At 35.0% G+C, this 8,627-nt stretch overlaps 1 long non-coding RNA gene across 1 annotated transcript in view; it reads left to right on the top strand.

Moving 5' to 3' along the window:
* The first annotated feature begins 4,323 nt into the window (after positions 1 to 4,323).
* LOC107694452 (uncharacterized) overlaps positions 4,324 to 8,627 on the top strand; it is a 6,921-nt gene continuing 2,617 nt past the window's right edge. The window contains exons 1-2 of the long non-coding RNA XR_001634880.1: positions 4,324 to 4,336; positions 5,441 to 5,444. This is a non-coding gene — a long non-coding RNA (uncharacterized LOC107694452). The remainder of the gene's footprint in view (positions 4,337 to 5,440; positions 5,445 to 8,627) is intronic.

Raw genomic sequence — 8,627 nt, 5'->3', positions numbered from 1 at the left:
TATTCCTGCTGCTGACTGTGGGCTTCATATTAATCAAACAACAAAGGACAGAGAGAAAATCACTCACTGCTCTACAATGAAGGACTTTTGTAGCTTTAATAAGAAACAAAGAAAGTTTAATTCTTACAGTGAAGACTATGCTATTTTATTTTACAATCAATTATGCAATTTCTGTAGTAGACTGTTAGCTGACAACTTTAGACTTGCACTGTTAGTTTCATTAAATCTTTTTTCTATTGTATTTGTCCTTTCCTTTTTTTATTACTGACTGTTAAATTATTTTTGAGGACTTTTTTTTTGTTTTTTTACTCATATTAGTTACCCTAGTATTCTGCTGTGGTATTGAGACTTGTGAAGTTTCGCTGGTCTCTAGAATGTAGATGTCATAGCAACCTTATTTACAGAAAATATGAAAATATTGATATATATTGCTATCTTTAAATAAATCACTCATATAAAGTTTTGGTCATGTGGCCCACTCATAATCATGATTACAATGTTGACCAAAATAATAATGATTATGATTTTTGCCATAATCGAGCAGCCCTAGTGCAAAATAGTAAATTAGGCCTATAACACCAGATTTGCACACTACAAAATCATCCATTCGAAATTCTACTTCATTAAAGTAAGGCAACTGAAGTTTGGATTCACATCTGTTGTGTGCAAATGGATCAGAAGTGTAAATCCTCAAACAGCCACACAAGCAGATGCCTGCATTATCTCTCCCTGACCTCCTCACATTCCTGCTAAGCTACTTACCCACATCAACACTGTTACCATTCCAAGCCAGATTACTAGTCAAATGAGATGTCATTCACTTCCTGGCCTAGCAGTCTTTCTCCGCCTCCCAAAAAAGGCTGAGCTACCATAACAAAACTAAACATTGCACAATAACACATCCAGGCAACAGATAGTCCTTGTTGGACATCCTAATGAAACAAGGACCAAATTGGATTTAATAAAGGGGAAATCGTCTTGTTGGTAGGTTAATGTGTAAAGTGCTTGCTAATCCATTATACCTGCAACCTTTTAAGCTTGGCTTTGTTAAACAGCAAAACATGCTTTGAAGTGTTGCATGTGCCACACCTCTGAACCAGGGCTATTAAAGGAAATAGTTCAGCCAAAAATTAAAATTGGGCCTCTATTTACTCATCCCTTGTATTGTTGTATTGAGACGTTTGATGTTACCATATGGGTTAAAAAAATAAAAAAAAAATTCTAGGTGAACTATCACTTTAACACAAACAGACTCATGCTACTACCTAAAATTAACTTTACTTTTTATCAGTAGTATATATTTTTATAAGCAGTATAATTATTTAGAGATAGCATATTTATACATTTTTATATCTTAGCCTATATTTTGGGGGTCAGTGAGTGAGATTTATTTAAGAAATACTTTTATTTAGCAGGGACCAGGGTCGAAAATGAATGGGCGCTTGTAGCAAAAATTGTGTCAAAAACCACATTCATGACAAAGGGGCGGAAATCACCCCTGTACAATTAAACTAAATCTATTATGGCTGCCGTGATTAAAAGGAATTGGGTAAATAAATGAAAAGTTACAGATCTGTACACATTCCATCAGATTGCCTTTTACATGTTGTTTTTTGCAGCGTAGAGCATTATAACCAATCACACACGTTTCTGTTGAGCTTATGAATGCAATGGCCAATGAGAGGTGTTTAGATTAGTCAACGAGTCTCTGTTTTATATATTTATATTTATATTTATGCCATTTTAAACAGTTTGTTGTTATTGGTAACTGTTTAAAATATTTTGACTGCAAGTGATTGGTTAAATTTAAGTATCTGACATTAAAGACAAAACAGATACAATTAATAAGGTAATTATAAAAATTGCCTTGCATGACGAATGTAAAAAATGCTCCTGGATATCAATACAAGGGAGCAAATATTGCCCCTTAAAGTAAAAGTTCATTTCTGACCCTGGCAGTCATACATTCAAATAATCAAAATTGACAGTAAAGACATAATGTTATAATTTTACCAAAAAATGTTTCAAAGAATACAAAAAAAATATCATGCTTTCAATAAAAATATTAAGCAACACAACTATTTTTAACATTGATAATAAGAAGAAATGTTTCTGGAGTTCTCAAGGTTCATGTGACACTGAAGACTGGGGTAATGATGCTGAAAATTCAGCTTTGCCATAAAAGGAAAAAATTACACTTATATGTGACTCTGGACCACAAAACCAGTCTTAAGTCGCTTGGGTATATTTGTAGCAAAAGCCAAAAAAACATTGTATGGGTCAAAATGATCGATTTTTCTTTTATGCCAAAAATCATTAGGATATCAAGTAAAGATCATGTTCCATGAAGATATTTTGTAAATTTCCTACCGTAAATATATCAAAACTTAATTTTTGATTAGTAATATGCATTGTTAAGAACTTAATTTGGACAACTTTAAAGGCGATTTTCTCAATATTTTGATTTTTTTGCACCCTCAGATTCCAGATTTTCAAATAGTTGTATCTCGGCCAAATATTGTCCTATCATAACAAACCATACATCAATGGAAAGCTTATTGCTTTCAGATGATGTACAAATCTCAATTTCAAAAAATTGACCCTTATGACTGGTTTTGTGGTCCAGGGTCACATATATTAATATATATACCATATACCATAAAATACTTTTAAAAAATCTTACTAACCCCTATACAGCGAAGTTAAGATGTATAATGCACCAAAAGTGAAGTCATCATGTGTGTGTGAGCGGGTGCTGGATTAGTCAGAATGCAATGCGTGCAGGGAAAGCTCATTTAAATTGGCTAATTGGGCTAATACCATGCAAGCATATGTTTAAGAATACATTAAAGTTTGCTATGCTGAATAACTCCTACTTGCATTTCTCTGCTATTATGTTTATGTCAATAGAAATATGCAAAATGCGTATTTTTGACTCTTGGACCACTCAAAAGTTAAACCTCTTAAAATTAGCCTAATAGAATTATGTGTAATCCCATCCAAACTGTCTGTTTCTCATGATTTTACTCATAATCTCTTGATTTAGATTATTTGGGTCTTTAATATTTTCTGAAATGTTAAACATATTTGCAATGCCCAGTTTGACTTCATTTCAGTCATAACTGTCCATATAAGACATTCTTCACATTTAAAACACACAGTACAATTTTTTGTCTACATAATCTATTGATTAAGATCACAAGGTCATTACAGGCATATTCATCGGAATAAACACAAAGTAAACTTTCGGATAGACAGTAGATAATCTAATATAAATTTTCTTATTACACGAACCAGAGTTTCCAATCAATCACTAGATAATTTGTACAACAGTTTCATAAATGAATGGAAAATATTTTTACATTTCTCAACTAAAACTAAAATCGAAATTGTGATGTGGCTTAGTACACTTATTAAATCGCAAAAGACTGTGATTTATTATTATTTATTATACTTGACTCAATTTAATAAATATACTCTGCGCTGCAAGTTTCAGAGTGAAGCACAGCACTGTGTTAATTTACATGTGTGCAGCTCATGATGCATTGTTTTCAGCATCTCAGAGACTGGCTTTCTAACATATGTCTAAATATCTAAATATCAAAAAGATCAACCTAAATATAAGTTACACCATCAAAACTATGGTTAGATCAAGTAAGGTAACAACTGCAGGTCTTTTTATAGTGAAGTGTATGCATGCAGAAGGCTGAGCACAGGCCGAACTGACCACTGCGGCCCTGTGAGGTGAACAACACTGGAACTAATTCTCAGCGATTACAAAGAGGCTCTCAGTGGCACACCACACTCTGACCAGCTCTTGAATGTTACATTACCATCACAAAACCATCCAAACTGTCCAGAAGAAAATAAATGTGCTTAAAGAGGATTCAAGGAATTCCAATTAAACTCCAACACTTCACGTCCACATAAGCAGGAACATGTATTTTATATGAGCAGCCTTAAATAGTTAACCTGTTACTCTTCTCTGTTTGCTGATTGCTGTCTGATGCAGACATATAGATTAAGGGTAACGATAAAACACTGACAAAGGCACATCTTTATCAGACAGTACAGCCAACTGATGCTATTTACAGCCACACAGGCATCTCCTGATTATATGTATTCAGTTTCAATGAATGGCATGCAAACATTGTCATTTAAATTAAAATTGTTGAACATAGTGGCTAAACAACCCTTTGTGTGTAGGACATCGCATCCTTTCCATACAGCTGTTTTTGTTCAGCTGTTAAAGTGCTGTTTCTTTTAAACATTACTGTTAAACACGGTTTTGTTTTCACTGTGAATATTTATAAAATCAAAACATTTTAAAAACACAGTATAGAATGTTATGCATGGTCTGCACAGTTTTACACAGCCGGTTCCTAAAACTGAAGTGTGATTTCTGCACGCCCTAGTGTTACAAGCAGAATTGCAAAACAATTATTGTCTTCAGACAAGTTTCCTGAACACAGCCTTTGTCTGCAATTGGTCAGACACACAGATCCAAAATCATGGATCAGCACGGAATGGAATGGTTAAGCAACGAGACCGTTCTCATTGCTTAGCCATTCCAATCTGTGCTGATCCGGCCCAGCCGGTACGAATTTCTACTGTGGAGCTGATAACGGTTTGTAATTGTGGCATGCTGAACTAAGCTCAAGTGGAAATTGTTTGTTACCATTCTTAGAATCATTGGGCTCAACGAACGTTTGGCTATTGACTCAACTAATAGCATGGTTTGGGGGGGTGGAACTAGCAGTGTGTCTGACCAATTGGAGACGAAGGATGTGTTCAGGAAACTTGTCTGAAAACAATAGGCTAATTGTTTTGCAGTACTGTGAAAAAGCAACTAAAGATGCTGTTGTTAGGCTGGTTGGGATGCACAAGCAAACAAATTAATGGTTTAAAATGAATGTTTTGCACAAATCAACCTACCAAAGGTTAGAACAGTATTTCCTCTCTCAATCAGTAGAAAATATGGTTAACACCCGGTCATGCATGAAAGAAAAATACCGTGATATAAATTTTTGGTCATACTGCCCAGCACTAGAAAACACTATACACTACAACTTTAATACTGGTTGGATCACAATGGTGAACACCACTGGCTGAACAAAACTAGAGAATGTTTTCAAATACTACAAGAACTAAGATATTTAAAAAAGGAAATGAGAAGTGTGATAATGTTGGCTGGAATACATTACACAACTTTTACAGGCATCATACACTGAGGATCACACTACGAACAACAAATATGCGCCTTCTTGCTAGTCGACACATGACAAATGAAAATATTGTGTTCTAAAACCGGTTCAAAATATCAAACATGTCTGATATTCTCAGACCTGATGGAATCATAGAATCTGAAGCTAAAATTGGAGTCTGTGCCCATCACACACTACACAATTTTCTGCTAAATCTGTCAACTCCGACTGCCCAGACGCGTTTGTACAGCGCTGCATTATAACCAATCACACACGATTCTGTTGAGCTTATGAATGCAATGGCCAATCAGAGACGTGCAGATGAGTCATCGCTGAAACGCGGTGTTTTGTTCACTTGCTCGCTGACTGAATTAGCTGGCGAATTCTCTCATCAGAAACAGCAAAGTGCAGATGTGCGTACGAATTTAAGTAAGATATTCATTTCACAGTGTAAACAGCTTCAGTGATTTTAATGGGAGTTTTTGAGAGTGCATGAACTCTGGCTAGACTGAATTAAAATGTTCTTTGTTAATGTAAATGTTCTTTGCTCTCTGTAAAATGAAAGTGTTATAATTAGTAACTTACAATATTGTTATTACATTCACATACAATACAAAGTCAGTCGTATTAAAACTATTTTATGGCATGACACCCATATCTGGTACTTAAGTAAAAAGTCGGGTTTTTATGTGTAGTTAATAGATTACACTATTAGTCTACTTTGCCCATCACCATTTATTGATCAAATAACATAATCTATAAAGGTGCAAAACGGTTTAATCTATAAAGGTTACTTACACATATTTGATAATCGAGATATTTCCTGATATAGTTTACACGTTTGGAAATAGTGAGAGTGAACTCTGGCTAGCTAGACTGAAGTGAAAATGTTCTTTGATAATGTAAATGTTCTTTGCGCTCTGTAAAATGAAAATTATATAATATAGTAACTTACAATATTGCTATTTTACAAATAGCATTAAGTATTAAAAATATGTTATGGCATGACACCCATATCTGGTACTTAAGTAAAAAGTCAGGTTTTTATGTGTAGTTAGTAGATTACACTTTTACTCGACTTTGCCCATCACCCATTATAGATTAAATAATACCTGGTGCATTACTTACACATGTTTGAGAATCGAGATATTTCCTGATATAGTTAACACTTTTGGAAATATTTCGAATAAAAAGGAAAATAATGAAATAAAACATAAGACTATATCAGTTATTCAGTGCTATTGTGGCTGCTGTGTCACATGACAAACCCCCCACCCAACCCACACACCCGTGCCCCCTCAAAAATCATGAGTGCATGACGTCCCTGCTTACTGTCCATGTCTGAAAGTTTGGAAGAAAAAAAAATCAACACTTCACAAAGGTTTTTAGAGTTTTTTTTTTTTTCAATTGACACAAGGTCAGATATTCAAGCATGTTTGAACATGCAATCTGTGCCGATGCATTTCTACTATCCTTTTTTTCACATCACAATGGACAAAATGACTCATCCAAACAAAACAAACCCTCCAGCCAAATATATTATGAGTAGTGGTCTCATATGATGCATGAAGGTCTTCATTTGTTTCTGAATAGTAGGTTGTAAAACCTCAAGGAGGACATAAAAACCATAAATATACATCACTGGTTGTAATAAAGTGCATATTACAGGAAAACTAATAACTCTGTTACATTTTATGTCTCTTCCAACGAATGGTCTTTGCAGAATCAGACATCGTCGACATGTTTGGATACACCAAGTCTTATTGCATAAACCAGGATACATCCATTAAATCTGGTTGCAAAGTGTAAGCAAACTGGGTGATCACACGTGTCGCATTTGAACAATGTTACAAGACATGAGCTTCTACCACACAGTTTTATTTATTACTAAAGCACACAGCTGTTAGCATTAACCGCGCTGTTTCTCGCTGCACACTTCAGATTTAAAAAAAATAAAATAATAAAATAAAAAAAAACATTGTGAATGTAATCTGAGCAGAGCATTAATGCGCATCCATACATTACTGGATATAAGGCGAGACAAACATTCAGTTGCTCGACTTACCTTCCAGATCCAGGCCATCTTAAGACTGAATAAATAGCTCGCAGTGCTGAAGCGCTCGTCTCAATCTATAGACGAAAAGACCAGTATTGGCTGTTTAATGATTTATTTATATGCGCCATGGATTTCCGACGTTGGTGTGGCAATAATGAAACACATCAGTGCATATTGTAGAGTACCGTTATTCATGCTCTATTCCCTGATCTACTGAGCTCGGGTTTACGTGCGCTGTTATTGGCTCATAGCTACGAGAGCCCCGCCCCCTTCATCATGTGACTGATATTTCATTCCTGTGCTATTCAGCGCACTGTAATGTAAAGGACGACCAGTGTTGGTGACAGGAATGAACTTCACTATTGTTACAAAGAGCATTCATGCGGTAATAACAAGACAATCATTGTCTGTTCATAAGATCTACTTTAATGTTACTTGCATTTGTGCATATGGAGGTACATAAGCTCACTGTATAATTATTGCTTATAAATAGGCTACACAAAATACACTGTTTTGTAAGGTAACCTAAAAATTAAAAAAATATTAACATAACTTAATAAATGTGCTTACGGAAAAAAAGGTTATATAAAAAACGTTAAGATTTAAAGGGATAGTTCACCCAAAAATGAAAATTACCCCATGATTTACTCACCCTCAAGCCATCCTAGGTGTATATGACATTCTTCTTTCAGACGAATACAATCTGAGTTGTATTAAATAATGTCCAGGCTAATCCATGCTTTGTAATGGGAGTGGATGGTAGCCCAATATGTGAAGTAAAAAAAAATTGCAAATAGAAAAATACAACATTTTCACTTTTGTGTGAAATATCCCTTTAAGTTTTCAAGCATTTCATAATAAAATAATGCTTGGGAATGCTCATATTATCAAAATATTTCCAGTAGCAGCTTGCACAAGGATCTGAGACATAACCCAACAAGCAATAGCCGTCATTTCAACGTCTCGGTTAAGTGTAGACCCGATATAGTCCGGCTATGTGTAACCCACTTCTAGCCCAAATAACCTTGAATTTGGTTTCATGTCGTTTTTTGGCAAAATAACTTGTGAGATGTATGATATTCCATCATGTAAGCAAAGTCAACAGCATTTACAGGGTGTTTGGTTTCATTTCTTTGACATGTTCAATACGTAGCCTGAGCGTAGCCAGATTTAGCTCGTAGTCCGAGCGGCTATCTGTAGCCCACTTATAGTCAAACCTGATTCACTGTAGTTTTTGGCCAGACAGCTCATGAGATGGTTGATATCCCATCATGTTCGCAGTGTCAATAATATCTACAAATATATGTGTTATTTCATGACATGGTCTGTATGTAGCCATGATTTAGCTCTAAATTGGACGGGCTACG

This window comes from Sinocyclocheilus anshuiensis, unplaced genomic scaffold, assembly GCF_001515605.1.
Source record: "Sinocyclocheilus anshuiensis isolate Anshui unplaced genomic scaffold, SAMN03320099.WGS_v1.1 scaffold3331, whole genome shotgun sequence".
In the NCBI taxonomy this organism is placed as follows: Eukaryota; Metazoa; Chordata; class Actinopteri; order Cypriniformes; family Cyprinidae; genus Sinocyclocheilus; species Sinocyclocheilus anshuiensis.
Note: the sequence above shows the minus strand (reverse complement) of the source record. Positions and strands in the feature narration are given on the sequence as shown.